Here is a 16,978-nt window from a genome sequence, read left to right on the forward strand (position 1 = left end):
AAAGAAGGAAATACAATATGTGTCTGGGCTTAATGATTTATAGATGACTGTACGTGTATAATTATATATCTCATTTATTATTAATAATTAATTATTAGTAGAGTATTTTGACGCGGAATCTGCCTCAAATTCCACCTGCCGAAACGGCTCCCATTGACTTCAATGGAAACCGCTCACTTCCTTTTTCTGCTAGCTAGTAGCGGAAAAAAGAAGCGAGTTGCCCTATCTTGCCGCGGATTCCACTGCTGACTCAGCCACGGTGTCTGCGGCATGAGACTCCCTCCCTAATCTGTAGCGGAATGCCATGACTGGATGCCTGTGCACTGCATCGGCATACCGCGTGGCTAGCCGCTACAAAATGTTTACACCTGGAATTCAATTTCTGCTGTGTGAACATATCCTTATAATGAAGATGACTGTTCTGGCACCTGACTTTATATATTTTGAGAATCTAGAGGGGAAGATTATCACATTGTACCCCAGCAGGTGGAGGTGGTACTGGATCTAGCAGTCCATGTGATAATGTACTGAAGTATGGGAATGGTAACATTTCCCCAGCTTTCCCCTTCTCTATTTTTTAAGATCAAGTTTTACTAGAAACTGAGAAGAGGCTCCAGTAAAGACTTAAAACCCGTACACAGAAGTGCCGGACGTCATAGTCAGGTGGTGGTTGCAGAGATGGAAACTTTTTTTTTTCTTTTTTTTTTTTCCATTGAGGTCGTCTTGAAGACTCTCCGTAATATAAGAAATATGTCCAAGTTTAGACAATAAAGAAAAATATTTTAATTTCAGACTTTCCTGATACTGTGGGTAGTGAAGGGGTTAATGCTAGCATCCATGATGGTCTAGGGTTGTGAAGTAATTAGTGCGGGCTTCCCTGGTGGTCTAGGGAAGTGGAGGAGTCCTGCTAGCTCCATCTATGGCATTGGAAAGGGTTATTGCTTGCTTTCTTGGTAGCCTGGTGTATAGTGTTGCTTTAATATTTGAGGTTCAGCGACTCTTTCCATTCTCGTCTTTTCAGTGTTTCAGGGGTTGTTCAGTTTTGAGGTTAAAACCCCCCAACTTGCTAATGTTATATAATGACAAATCCCTACCTTGCACTTCAGCCTTGTTCTGATGAACATGTATGATCCAGCCATACTCTGTAGCGATGTCAGGAAGCACTGTACATGGCCAGTGAGGTCACATCACTTTCAGCAGGGGAACCAGGATCAGCAAGGAACTACCCCTTCCCCCAATATCCTCAGTTTTAATATGCAAAAAATATCATTAAAAAAGTAAAGGTTGACTTATATTTACAGGGTTCTCCTCTTTCAGTAAGTAAGTTGGAGACCCTTTTTACTTATGAATGATATCCCTGCGTAAACTAATTACATTTTCAGACATATCCCTACTTCCTCTTTCATATTATTGCCCACCTACCATATAAGCCTTAGATCCCATGTACTGTAACCTACAGATAGACCGTCCTAACCACCACCAAGCCTTGGAGAACTTGCTTAATTCAGCACTCTATGGTTAGGTATATATTTATCTCTTAAAATACATGCAGCGTCATGCCCTTAGACTGACTTCACGACATGTGAACTTCCCAACCATACAGATAAGTTTATAGATAGTCAACATCTCACTGCGCTTGAAATATCACTCCAGATCTGCCTGAGGAACTGTATCCGCCTAGACGTTCCTTCTCAGATGTGTTGCTGCTATGAAGTTGTTTGGTAGATACCAGGTCTTGCTTTAGCTCTGCGGTCATTATTATATTTGACTTCACCTAACTTGTATATAAACTTATTAGACCTGTAGCCATTTGGATTGTCTGTTTATATTATGTATTATACAGCTTGTTACTTTTAGGGATTCCTTACAACCCACACAGGAAGTGACTTGTAAAGGGATTTCTATAAACCAATTTACGTACAGACACAAGAACTGTTTTAATAGCGGATTCACTTGCGTGCTGCCAAAATTTTGGTAAGTGCTTTCTGCTGCACATGAAGGTTCTCAGCATTAATGTCTCTAAAACCTTTTTTGAAGCTGTAATACTTTAACATCAGAGCTGAGTGTAAGTGTTAAAGGTCTGCACCTTTTTTTTTTCCTTTTTTTCCCGTCCTACCCCACAACACTTTATCAATACATTTTATGAAACAATCAAATCCCTTTTACATGTTTGCATATGGTAAAATAAGAACTAAAGCTCTAATCTATGTATTTACATTTACACTAGCAGGAGGACCAGGCTTCACATGGGTATATTTTATTTTTTATTTAGTGCTCTGGTGTATTTTGTATGTTGTTTTTGTGTCCATAAGTGTCATGTGTATCTCACTTTGGATATCGGTGAAAACCTGTGATTGGTTGTTATGGAGACCTGGAGTAAAGCTGTGTGTATGTGACTTTGTGTAACCGTGTCATCCACAGTACCCTGCCCCTTTAAAGCCGAGATGCAGCAGTGAAGAAAAATGGCTGGATTGGTATAGAAACCTGGAGTAAACTCTCATTGGAGATGCTATGTGCTGATCTGTGTATCTAATCCCCCAGTGTGTGGTACTGCGTGCTGAGGCATGTATCTAATCCTCTGATGCGTGTATCTCAGTTTGGATATCAGTGTTGGATTGTGGATGTGGAGTGACCGTGTGTATGGCAGTTTGAATATGAGTGAAAGACTTGCAGGTTTGTATTGGCTAATGCCGGTCATTGTTTTGAGAATAATGTATCTCAGGAATGGTACGTCCGAGAGAGTTGAGGCCTGGTCTAAAACCTTCCTGGACACCTGATGTATCTGTGCACCAAATTTGGTGAATATCTGTCCAGTCATTTGGTCGCACATAAAGAACAAAGACAGAAACTTAGATAGATGGAGTGTATTATATATGATTATAAAAAAAATGTATATATCTTAATGTGTTATGAGTCATCTTATTTTACAAGTAAGATGTTGCTGGAACCAGAGCACAGGTAACTGTAGGAAGTTGTATGAATATCTTTGCAGATCTTTCGTTGATAAATTTCCACTTTGCTCCGTTATACAAACACAAATGTTTCATGCAGTCGTGCGTGTGTTTACGTGGGTGGTTTTCCTGTGTCAGTTAATACTTTAAGCATTCAGTGTTTAACCATTTCTTTGTAAACTCTGTAGGTAAGAATAAACCAAGATGTTTAATGTTTCTCAATGTTGCAACTTCAGTCTCTCCCTTACAACATTCCGCTGGGTGACTTTAAAGTGACCTAAAAAATTTCCTGTTTTAACACTTAAACCTGTGACCAGTTTTACCATTAAAGACACACACCCGGTCCCCTAACTGTACCTTTGATTAATGGTATTGGGCTCTATTCACACGAACCTTACAAACAGCAGTGTGACAACCATTTTTGAATGGCTGCCTCATGCTGTTCTACAAAATCTATGGGGCTATTTACATGTCCTATTTTTGTTGTGTTCAGTTTTCTGAATAGACTCGCGACTAAGGGATCCATGGGAACTGCTGCCCCGTGGATGGAAATTGGCTGTGAAAAAAATGAACCAATTTTGTTTTGAACATTACATATGTAAACATTCTTTAAATCTCCTCAATAAAATACACCAAAGACTTAAAAAAATTTGTAACAAAACTTTATTAATCTATGGAATAGATCAAAGATTTATCAAAAATGTAAACTTAAAATGAAAGGTGTCTCAGCTGGCTAAAAAACCCAAAAAACTTAGAATTAAGAATAAAGGATGATAAACACTTCAATGGCATTTCTAAAGAGGAACTCTCCAGCATTGTAATGGGCCCATCATTTTATACAAAGATTGGCATGAGGAGAGGTCTGCTGGATCAATACCCTTAGGGTTTCTCTCCGCCCTGCTTGATTTGATTGACGGATCCCTCAATATTTGCATTTAGGGAGAATCTTGTCAAGTGGGAGGAGCCTGGAGAGGACAGTCCAGATGACACTTCACCCCATACCTGGGTCTTTTTAAAAAAATGTTTTCTCTAAAATGCTACAAGACTTCGGAGTCTGAGCCTGGGCCAGTTGGTGATGGAGTCAGAGGGAAAAAGAGTTGCTTATTCTGGCTTCAAAATAAAATGGGGTCAGTCATAATACCACTTAAAGCTAGATGCAAGAAGGAGCAATGCTGTAATTCCTGTATTGTCATTCTTCAGATTTTCTGGCCATGAACAAACTCCTCCATAAAGATTTGTTCATTGCTTCATTGAAAATGTATTGGCAGGTTAGATGACTGCAACGGGCGGTATGGCTGTGTCCGTGGAATGACTAGTCAATGGTTCAACCCTCAGAATACTATCTAATGCGTACGGCCAATTTAAGGTGGCGTTTGGAGACTGCTCTTAACTTGAACAAAAATATTTCAATGCTAAAATTTAATTTGAATGTCTTATGGCAGGAGTCCTCAAACTTTTTAAACAGTGGGCCAGAGGCGGAGCAGCTCGCACAGACATCGGGAGCGGTGCCCTCCAATAGGTAAAGTGAAGTGCGCTCCATGGCCTGGCCCGAGCTCCCCAGAAGCTCCATTATAAATGCACGCATGTCAGCGGGGCCAGACAGAAGTGCTTGGCGGGCCGCATGTGGCCCACGGGCCGCAGTTTGAGGACCCCTGTCTTATGGGTTTAATCCATGGGTGGGCGGTATGGTGGCTCAGTGGTTGGCATGGTTGTCTTGCCTGCTGGGGTCTTGGGTTCAAATCCGACCAAGGACACAACTGAATGAAGTTTGTATGTTCTAGCCATGGATACTTGGTATGCAGGTTAGTGTGTGTGTGTGTGTGTGTGTGTGTGTGTGTGTGTTGTGTTTTTTTTTTTTTTTTGTTTGTTTTAATTTAGTGAAAACTACCTCAATATGCAGATGAGCTCTTTGGACCTATGAGGTTAACGGTGATATCTTTGCAAGGGGGTAAACCCTATCACAATCTGAACCCAGGGGTTGGCCAGGATATCCAGCTTTGATCAAGGAGGCAGGTTAGGCGTTTTAATAATAGACTTTATTTCCAATTCTCATGTTGGCCTGTCTGTAATGGACTTCTGTAGCAGGTCTCCCAGATTAAAATACTTATATGGATTCTATTATTAAAATCCCTTTTTGAGGTAAAACCATGTCGAAATTGCCTTAAAAAAGGCTATTGGTCCTCTACCTTTATAATTCCGCTCCGTGCCGCCGTTTCGTTGATATTCTGGATTTTCCCCAGTATGCAAATAAGTCTCCAAACAAAGTTCCCCTGTCCTGCCTGAAGACTCTCCAGCAACGCCTCAATCTTCAGTCATGCCTCGTCGCCGTGCCTGCATTTGGGATAGAAATCCAGTGCATGCTCTGCCATCGGGCTTTGGGCAGAGCCGACTGCGCATGTCTGTTCGGCCATTTTACTGTGACCACTTACAGGAACAGTTCGCTCGTGTATGCTGCCACAGTAAAATAGCAGCTTACACCAGCAATACTATTCCTGTAAGCGGCTATTTTACTGTAGCCGCTGTCCAGTATTTTACTGTACTGTTCCTGTAAGTGGTCACAGTAAAATGGCTGAACAGACATGTGCAGTCGGCTCTGCCCAATGACACAGCCGGCTGAGCGTGCTTTGGATTTCCATCCTGAATGCAGGCTCGATATGACAGAGAGGTATGGCTGAAGAAGATTGAGGCATCGCTGGAGAGTCTTCAGGCAGCACAGGGGAACACCGGGAAAAAACCAGACTATCACCGGAACGACTGCGCGGAGCAGAATTTATAAAGTGGGTTCTCCAGGATATACAGGCCAGGAAAGGTGTTAAAAATACAAAAACACACTCTCCTGTCCCTGGTGCTCCGGTGACTCCCACTGAGGTCCAGTCCTGGGGTTGTCTCCTGGCAGAAGTCCCCGCTGTACATGACTGCTGAGACAAGCAAGAAATGCCCTTTCATTGTGATAAAAAAAATCCATCTCCACTCGCCTTATAGACCTGAGGTCACTATAAACCTTGTGGGTTCCTGCTCCACATAAGGATGGATTGAGCGTTACCCAGATGCCTCTCACATGCCAGGGCGCAGTCACTCGGAAAGCCTTCATTTTCTAATCGTGTTTGCGATTCAAGGTCAGGGTGTAGAAGTTTTAATATTCTCCGCTCTGACTTATCAGTTGTCCACATTCCAGCAACTGCAAACTGGAAAATGTTGCTGATAGTAAGTGGCCTTTTGCTTTTTGTCTAATGATGTGTATCGTGGTGGGTTTTTTTTCTTTGTTTTTTCTGCTTATGATGAAAGTCGGAGGAAATATCTCATCACCGTTCTAGCAAAGGTGAAGCTGAAAAAGTTTAATTGAACGTTGTATCTCTGATTCATCCGCGAGAAATGTTCTTCTTCGTTTTCGCAGCCTTCTCAATAAATCGGGTTATATTTTTGCCGCCCTCTTAGAGATCACCACGTCCGCTCTCGCTATAGACTTCCTTTTAGTCATTGACTTGGCCTTTACGTTTTTTTGGTCCTATTTTTTTCCGACGCCTTTTTGTAATATGGGGATTCACCCTTTCATATATGGACGCATTGAAAATACATTGTTTTTCTAGCTCTGCATGATGTCATGTATGCAGTGAGCCCAGTTATATACTTTATCTGAGTATTTACAAGGTTATCATGGGTGTCGTCCAAGAGTCCTGGGAGTCAAGACTGTTGGGTCCATCTCCTAAAAAGAATTAAACTTGTAGATCATTTTCATTTGGGTTATGGTTTTAAGAATTGAGGCGCCGTATACCTGGTCTCAGTTGCATATGGAGCAGTGGGGGAGGTCTCCTGCGGTCTGCAGTTGCCTTACAGAGATGTATTGGAATGGGAGGTGGGACATGGCTGATTTCCAAGGACAGATAGAAAAGATCTGTTTACATATTTCTCCCTTCTGATTGTGACTTGGCGTCAATTACATTTACAGTATAGGAAGGGTTTATCGGAGGTTTTGTTGGGATTTTTTATTTTTTTTATTTTGTGCATTTTCTACTTCTACTGTTCCTTTTAAGACTTGTATTTCAAGTGGTCTGAACTTGTTGCATCTCCGCTGCGTCTAAATCCAGACCTAGCACAAAGCTTCCCCTGTCTTGTCATTTTCCCCTTTGTGCCCTTAACCTCTTCATCACTAAAGCAACTGTCTGCGTATGTCAGAGTCCTCCACAATCACAGCTTTTGTTTGGGCACAAAGAGGGATTCTCTTCATGCCAAAACCCTCCGGCAACGCCATCCGGAGCAATGAACTTCGAGATACTCTTTCCCTTACCATGCCTGCTACTTTACCACCGCCACCGCTCTGGCTTCTGAGCAGACGGACGCTTCGAGACCCAAAATAGCTCAGCCCTTAGTGGCATGTACTGAACCCTGTGTCATTTCTTCTCCATTTAATTATAGGTTTTCACTTTCTATTGACGCAGCACAAATACATCTCTTGGCTTGGCGTTACGATTGCACAAGCAAGAAAGGGTTAAATGGCTGATATTCGCAATATGTCCCATCAGCGTTTCAATTCTTTATGGCTTTTGTGTGTTATATACAGTCCTATGAAAAAGTTTGGGCACCCCTATTAATCTTAATCATTTTTAGTTCTAAATATTTTGGTGTTTGCAACAGCCATTTCAGTTTGATATATCTAATAACTGATGGACACAGTAATATTTCAGGATTGAAATGAGGTTTATTGTACTAACAGAAAATGCGCAATATGCATTAAACCAAAATTTGACCGGTGCAAAATTATGGGCACCCTTATCATTTTATTGATTTGAATACTCCTAACTACTTTTTACTGACTTACTGAAGCACAAAATTGGTTTTGTAACCTCAGTGAGCTTTGAACTTCATAGCCAGGTGTATCCAATCATGAGAAAAGGTATTTAAGGTGGCCAATTGCAAGTTGTTCTACTATTTGAATCTCCTCTGAAGAGTGGCATCATGGGCTACTGAAAACAACTCTCAAATGATCTGAAAACAAAGATTGTTCAACATAGTTGTTCAGGGGAAGGATACAAAACGTTGTCTCAGAGATTTAACCTGTCAGTTTCCACTGTGAGGAACATAGTAAGGAAATGGAAGAGCACAGGGACAGTTCTTGTTAAGCCCAGAAGTGGCAGGCCAAGAAAAATATCAGAAAGGCAGAGAAGAAGAATGGTGAGAACAGTCAAGGACAATCCACAGACCACCTCCAAAGAGCTGCAGCATCATCTTGCTGCAGATGGTGTCACTGTGCATCGGTCAACTATACAGCGCACTTTGCACAAATAGAAGCTGTATGGGAGAGTGATGAGAAAGAAGCCGTTTCTGCATGTACGCCACAAATAGAGTTGCCTGAGGTATGAAAAAGCACATTTGGACAAGGCAGCTTCATTTTGGAAACAAAAATTGAGTTGTTTGGTTATAAAAAAAAGGCGTTATGCATGGCGTCCAAAAAGAAACAGCATTCCAAGAAAAACGCATGCTACCCACTGTAAAATTTGGTGGAGGTTCCATCATGCTTTGGGGCTGTGTGGCCAATGCCGGCATCGGGAATCTTGTTAAAGTTGAGGGTCGCATGGATTCCACTCAGTATCAGCAGATTCTTGAGAATAATGTTCAAGAATCAGTGACGTAGTTGAAGTTACGCCGGGGATGGATATTTCAGCAAGACAATGATCCAAAACACCGCTCCAAATCCTCAGGCATTCATGCAGAGGAACAATTACAATGTTCTGGAATGGCCATCCCAGTCCCCAGACCTGAATATCATTGAACATCTGTGGGATGATTTGAAGCGGGCTGTCCATGCTCGGCGACCATCTAACTTAACTGAACTTGAATTGTTTGTCCAAAATACCTTTATCCAGGAACTGATTAAAAGCTACAGGAAGTGACTAGAGGCTGTTATCTTTTCAAAAGGAGGATCTACTAAATATTAATGTCACTTTTCTGTTGAGGTGCCCATACTTTTGCAGCGGTCAAATTTTGGTTTAATGCATATTGCGCATTTTCTGTTAGTACAATAAACCTCATTTCAATCCTGAAATATTACTGTGTCCATCAGTTATTAGATATATCAAACTGAAATGGCTGTTGCAAATACCAAAATATTTAGAACTAAAAATGATTAAGATTAATAGGGGTGCACAAACTTTTTCATAGGACTGTGTGTGTGTGTATATATATATATATATATATATATATATATATATATATATATATATATATATTATATATTTTTTTAATTATATTATATTAGATAATTTTTATTATATTAATATATTTTTATTATCATATTTTTTATTATATATATATATATTATAAAATTTAAATATATATATATATATATATATATATATATATATATATATATATATATATATTTATTATATTCGTATGTGTATGTATAAGCTGCAGTACCAGACACCTCCAATGGACAAGAGTAGTGCTCTTTGTAGAAAAGAAAAATGTGAGCACACCTTATAGGCCTGTCTCTTAGGGTTAGTTCACACAGGGAGCATTAAGGTGGATTTTGGTACGGAGCCGTGTCACTCTCTGGTCAAAACCGACTGTCGCGGTTTTCAAAAATCGTGGCTTCCCCCTCCAGAGTAGGCTCAAATGAATGGGTCCACCTTGGAGGCTGTTGCCGCAAGGCGGACGCCGCGGCCCAATGAGCTGTGGAATCCGCCTGAAGAAAGGGCAGCCTGCTTCTTTTTTCTGAGCAGCAACATGCCACTCATGGAAAAAAGTAGCCTGGCGGTCTACATAGACCACCATTGTGAGGGAGCGGATTATGACGTGGATTACGCGCCATAATCCGGCCCCTTAGTGCCCGTGTGAACTACCCCTTAAACTCTTGTCTACCTGGAGGACCTACCCTGCATATCCCATACGACTAATTTCAATGGTCACTGTGTAATGTTTAAAATTCCCCATAGGTGGCGCTGTGGGGAAATTGGACAATTACTAGTAGCTTTCTCTATTGATTTAAGCTGATCGTTGGGGTTATCTTCTTATCACTGCCCCCTGTAACATGTAGGGACTATCTAAAGCAGGGATAGGCAACCTTTGGGCACTGCAGCTGTTGGAAAACTACAACTCCCAGCATGCATACTTGCTCTGCTGTTCTTGGAAGTCCCATGATGTGAATGGAGCATGATGAGAGTTGTAGTTTCACAGCAGCTGGAGTGCCAAAGGTTGCTGACCACGGGTCTAAAGTGGGGACCCAAAGCAGACTTTAATGTGTTAGACATGTAGAAATGTGTGCATTGGGTTACTATTAAATATATAGATCTCATAATCTATAAAATCTCTTATACTCTCCTTTGTATGAATTCTCTAAACAGATCCGTATCCTTGAGCGCTGTACAAAACTGTTCACAGTAACGGTATTCAGGGGAGACCCAATCCAGGTGTTGTTAGACCATTTGTAATAAGGATCAAATAGCAGCTGACGTGTCTGGCAACCCTGGACCTAATACCAGATGACAAGTCTGGCAGCTTTCTGTCTAATATTAACTGATATATCCAAGTGCTAAAGAAAATGGCAGCAAGCCAGACATAAGTCGAGCGAGCGGTCTGCGCTGCTTAAGTAACACTTTACAAGCCATGATTTGTAGACTGGAGGTCGTTCTGCCTTGTAAAGTTATCAATAATAAAAATTGGCAACGGGGTCGGTAAATTTTTTTGCATTCGATAATTTGGATCACGTGAGATCGTTTTGATGCCGTAAGCTTAAAGGGGTTTTTAAGAGAAATTAAAGTTTATATAAGCTGTATGGGATCCTAAAATTATAAAGTGATACTCTCTCCTTTCACCGGCTACTCCAGTTCTTACACTGTCTGGGTTCACTGTGATCTTCATTCCGTGACGTCTGACATACTAAGGCTCGGTTAACGTGTTCAGTATACCCTTCGGAGAGTCTACTTGGGGATCCCTGAATGGAATCCTATATACATTAAAATGCAGGTGGCTAAGAAACCACACGGACCCCATAGACTATAATGGGGTCCATGTGGTTTTCACTTGATGTCCACACAAATCATACGGAGAGAAAAGTACTGCAAGCCACACTTCTCTCCACATCTTTCATGCGGAAACCACACGGACCCCATTATAGTCTATAAGGTCCGTGTGGTTTCTTAGCGAACTGCTTTTTAATGAGTATAGGATTGCGTTTGGGTGTTCCCCAAGCGGACTCCCCAAACGGAGTACACAGTGCAGATGTGAACCAGGCCTAAGGCTCAGTAGGCTTTTTCCGCAATCTATAGTTGACAGGCCAACAATAGAGATGAGCAAACACTGTTCGGAACAGCCGTTCCGAACAGCACGCTCACATAGAAATGAATAGAAGCGGCCGGCACGCGGGGGATTAAGCGGCCAGCCGCCAGCAAAGTCTGCGTGCCAGGTGCTTCCATTCATTTCTATGGGAGCGTGCTGTTCACATCGTCTGATCCGAACAGTGTTCGCTCCTCTCTATCCAACAACGATTACTGAGCGGTAATGGTGGCAACTGCCCAATGTGTTGAGACTCCATCCAAAGAACGGGGACCATGGTAATGTTGGCCCTTTAGTGGCAGACATTGGTGAGGGTATCGCTTTGGTTTTAGGCCAACGTACTATGTATTCTGTGAAAATCTTCTTGGAAGGTTGACTCTCCTCGTGAGCTTCTCATTAGGCCCTAGACAACCTGTTACCATGTAATGGACTTGATTGTTTTGTGTTGTGTTTTATGGTATTCTGCATCTTTAAATGCCGCTTTTCTGCTCTTCTGATAATTGCGATAAGCCATATTAGAAACCCCATTATAGTGAAATCAAACACCATAATGTGTCATTACGCATAGCTCATTACATCTATTATGTAGGCAGGGTAGAAGTAATGGGATAGAGAGCTGACAAATGAGAGAACAATTTTTTTTCGTAAAAATGGAGGCAGGAGCCAGGATTTTATGATCTATCCATATCATTTTAAAATAAAATTTAATTTATGGGACTCAATTTTTATTTGTAAGGACAATTACACAATAGGTCATATATTAAAAATACTAATCTAATGTTCCTACAGATAATCTCTGTTACTTAGGGTACGTTGACGCTACTCTTATCAATGTCTGCTGCTTTCGTAGAAGCTTTCTTGCGACCATATTTTTTGCTTTTCTGATGTCCATTGTGTTTTTTTACATTAGTCCATTGGAATGGAGCAGATAAAAGGGGCCTCTGTCTGCATCTTACTCTGTGACCATTAATGTCTGAGCAATGGACGTCCATAACAGCGGTGTGAATGTCCCCTTAGATGTGTTCCTTTTATAATAAGTAGAAGGTCTCTTCACATCTGAGCTTCAATCTATGGGAAAAATCTTCCTGGGTTTCCCTGCAGTGCCCCCATAGAACAAATGAAGCATTACACTATGCCTATTTAAAACAATACGTTGTCTCGACTTTGTATTGGGTAGCCTTAAATCTTTTCACACGTACCATGTGCCCTAAAGCAGAAAGTTCTGTGGAGCTACTGTACCAGTAAAACCAGTTCGTTGTTCGTAGGTTCCTAGTAGCCAAATACCAGAGGATAAATGGCCGTACATGCCTAGTTGCTCCACTATGGTACATTCTCAAATTTTTGATAGGATCCCAGCTGTCAGACTCGTTGATCAATATTTTACAAATGGTAGGACCTTAAGGTGGAAATGACTTTTAATAATGGAGATTTCAAGCCATTTTGCCCTTCCTTTGTCCTCAGATATGAAGTACCCCCCTGTCTGACCACTTTACAAGAAAGGCCTTTGCAGTTGTTACCGATCACTATAAGCTTCCAGCTTAGCATTGTTAATCCTAATTTTCTAAAAATGTTCCAATTCAGGCACAGCCTGGCCCTCAGTGGGCCATTGATGTATTGGTACAATCCTTTGGGCCCACTATGGATCACTCCAGAACCGAGCGATCGGGTTCTGGAATGTTTCAGTGTGTTCTGCAACCACTTAGCTTATTTGACCACTTGTATTCACAACCATCAAGTATTTGTTCCTCCATGTGAGGAAAATTCAAGATTCTGATGACTTTTTATTATGTTCTATGATGGATACTGGGAAAGTACCCCTTACAAAGAAACCCACCCACCCACATTTCTTTGATACTTGGCCTCATTGTGACCATCACTAACCAAAAAGTATACCCAGAACCCAAACCCTCAGCACTTTCTTTTTGTTCCACTTTCTTGTGAATTAGGTAGGTGGGTTTCCGTATACAGCTGGTAATATTGGCCCATAGTTTCCATTTAAAGATCTGAAACATTTTTGTTAGCACAACCAATGCTTTCGAGAGTCTGATAGAGGAGTGAATCAGTGAAAGATATAACCTGGGGCACGCCACAAACCGGTTTGGGCAGTTCCCAACAAAAGGATTAATATTTCATTTGTATACACACGTCTGTCTTCTACAGTTATACAATCTGAACCAGTTACAAGATGAATTAAAGGGGAAATATATATGTCGGGTGATCAGACACCGGTAGTATTGGATCAAGCTCATGAGGAGCTCCTTCTGTTCACCACAAGTCTGTAAATTCTTGTAAATGCCGATGCCATTTTGAAATCGTATATATCACCATTCATATACTGCATGTATTGTACAAGCTGGATCCACAACACCGGAGCCTAGTATTGCCCATAGACTGGTGAAATAACCCCTTAAAGAGGACCGGTCGCAAATATGCCAGATTCTTGCTGTGCCCTCAATTTGGCAGACTTCTCTTTTTCGATCTGCCCACCCACTCAAAAAGATTTTAAGTAAATTGGCACTAAAATTCTTGTTTCTAAGAGGTTACCACCCATTTGGAAAATAAGGGGCTAATTTACATATAACTTTCCTGGGGCCATATATTTTGAAAGGTTGGAAAGTTCTTGTTTTAAGAGTGACCAAATAGTTCAGGGACCTGCTGGAAACCTAAAGATGTATGGCGTTTTAACGTTTTGTACTTTGACAGGTTCCCTTTTTAAATATCTTCCACAATTTTTCATATGTCTCCAGAACTGGACACAGGACCCTTGTTGTATATACAGGGCTCAGGACTCCTAATGTATGAGTGATGCTCCAATTCAGTGGGTCTAGAATACACCTCTAAATCTACATAAATTTCTGTTGTGTGAAAATGACAAAAGTTGATAGAAAAAAAAACAGGGGCAACACGGTGGTTCAGTGGTTAGCACTGCAGCCTTGCAGCGCTGGAGTCCTGGGTTCAAATCCCAACAGGAACAACATCTGCAAGGAGTTTGTATGTTCTCCCCATGCTTGTGTGGATTTCCTCCCATTCTACAAAAGACATACTGATAGGAAAAAATGTACATTGTGATCCCTATATGGGGCTCACAATCTACAAAAAAAAGTGAATTTTTTACAAGAACAGTGTATTTCTAGGATAGAGGTTGGCCTAAAAACAAAACAAGGGGCTAATACTTGTGTAGTTTCGCACACAGTTTCTCGACAACGCCTTACATTAATATTTTATATGTTCATCTACTAATTGTACAACGGGCAAGAATAAACAAGGGAGGGGGTGCGAGGGCCATTAGTGACGTAACCGTGTCCATAATGGGAAGGGATGGCAGAGGATGGAGAAACAACTAGATTGCCTGAAAAGGATAAAAAGAAAAGATTCTATTTTCTATAAATAGTATTTAGATTACTGAGACCTGAATAGAAGACCTTGTGCTCTTGCCCAGTCATTGGGAAGAGGTACAAGAATGTCAGAGTACAGCTTGTCACAACCAATACACCCTGATATAAAAATATAACCCAAAAAATATAATGTATATTCCATAATCTGCTTCATGATCCATCCGCATTTCTGTTATTCCGATGTCCTAAAATACAAATCTCTACATACACTAAAGTATGTATTATATACATATTATATATAGTCTCTACAGTCGTTGTGTCGGTATGGTTTGTGTTTGTTTGAAGGGCAGAGTAGCGTAGTCATAGATTAGAGATTATACTCATAAATTCAGTATATGAAAATATCTAAACCTATGTCATGTTCACAGAACTGAATCTGGAGCCCATTTAAAGCCAGATTCCACCTTTAAAATCGGCGCCAAATTCCAGCTGGTTGTAGGCCCCCTATAATGGGAGGCAGTGGTGGATGGTGAGAAGTGTTCAGCTCCATCTTGCTGCAGAACCTGTGTCGCGAGACTACTCTGGATTAGCCACCAATAACTTTGAGGCTAATCGAAGTGGGATACACCATGCCAGAAAATGGAAAATGGGTCCTTTATGGGTTCTAAATCCCTCCTTTCCCTAGAATACATATAAAAGTTGAAAATGACTGTGATACACATTAGGTATCCCTGTGTCTGAAAGTGCCCGGTCTACTGAATATAGGGGATCTGCAGTGCTCCTGTTCCGTCGGGAAGGGGTTAATAGGAGCACTGCAGATCCCCTATATACAGCCAGACTGAATTCCAAGTGGGGGAAAGAAAAAAAAAACAGTCCTCAAGCTCAAGGAAGGGGCAGACAGACAACCAAAACACCCCCTCCCCTTCCCTAGCAGCTACTGCACCCAAAAACTCCGACCATTCTAATTTTTGAAATTTTCCAGTAGCTGCTGCATTTCCCCCCTCTCGGCTTATACTCGAGTCAATAAGTTTTCCCAGTTTTTTGTGGTAAAATTAGGGGCCTCGGCTTATATTCGAGTCAGCTTATACTCTAGTATATACGGTAATTTAAAAAAGTAATACAAAGAATTTATGCTGCACAATGTGGGCACTTTACTATTAAAGAAGATTAATATTGCAAATGGCTACAGAATGGAAGATCTGCCAAAAGTCAATCAAAGAGATGGAGGTTTATGCATTTTGGAGAAAAATGGCTAGACGTCAAGATTCCAACAAAAATCGTAGTCTCAAAGTATCTCTCCAGTTAGTAGTCTACTCGTATCCATCATTAAAGGGGTTGTCCAAGAGAAATGAAGATTTATCCCCTAAACAAAACAGTGACGTTCCGTTTCCCCGCTTCCGAAATGGAATGTCACCAGGCCTTGTGAATGTCTTCTGTCCTGGGAGATTCCAAATTCTTCACTTTCACTGATTCCGCCAACAAACTGGGTACCACCATAATAGAGTAGCCCTTATCTGGTCATAAACCTCCATACTCTACCCGCTTCAAAGTATGACTTGTGCAGAGATGCCCTTATGCATATGGCTGCCGCCATCCTATATGCTCGGGATCTGTCCACTGAACAAGCAACAAAATCCCGACCTGATTACTGTATAAGTGGCCATTGAGAATCACTTAGGAATACCAAGTAGAGCCTGCTGAGTGACTGGTGTCACAGTATTGGGCGTCCATGCGCTCCATTTCTGGCCCAAGACTACATCATTACCAACTGGAGCTTGATGAAGGACAAATGCATGTCCCAGATGTTGCTCTTGGTTACTATTAATATTATGTGTCTACCCAACCCCAAATACTGTCACTTGCTCATCTTGAATAGATGGTCACAAGGTTTGAATCTAATTTCGAGCGCCGCTCTCTTCTATTTCAGATATTTGGACTCCTGACAGCGGGTCATTAAATGTGCTCAGAGTATCCTGTAAACTGTAGCCCTGCTTAAAGGGCTTGTCTTATTGCAAAAGTTTATGGTGTATTGCAGGGTTTTCTTTGTGTCTGATGTGGGGTCCTCCAAAAACCCATTTCAGCTGGTGCTAGGACTGCAAATTTTAATAAAATAACTTAAGAGACCTAGACGTGCGCTGCCATCTCTTCTTTCCCTTTGGTCATGGCATCGGTCGGTAAATGTTTGGGCAGTTTTGGAGATAGATGAAGGTCCCAGAAGTGGAACATGTTTGGAATATTCACAGGATAGGGCATCACTACCTTTTCAAATCCGGACTTGTACTAATGATTGGGCCACTGGGTGTTGGAAAAATCTATTAACCTGTTATTAGACCCAGAGCTGTATTTGCAATGGTTGTTGTTGGAAACAGTCAGCAAGATTGTTTCGACCAGTCACTCCTATACCAGCTTACACTAGTGATG

General features: G+C 41.3%; 1 protein-coding gene across 2 annotated transcripts in view; it reads left to right on the top strand.

Moving 5' to 3' along the window:
* The window catches only part of LOC142210492 (tyrosine-protein phosphatase non-receptor type 11-like), a 76,295-nt gene that overhangs the window by 36,971 nt on the left and 22,346 nt on the right, over positions 1–16,978 (top strand). The window lies entirely within an intron of this gene.

This window comes from Leptodactylus fuscus, chromosome 6, assembly GCF_031893055.1.
Source record: "Leptodactylus fuscus isolate aLepFus1 chromosome 6, aLepFus1.hap2, whole genome shotgun sequence".
In the NCBI taxonomy this organism is placed as follows: domain Eukaryota; kingdom Metazoa; phylum Chordata; class Amphibia; order Anura; family Leptodactylidae; genus Leptodactylus; species Leptodactylus fuscus.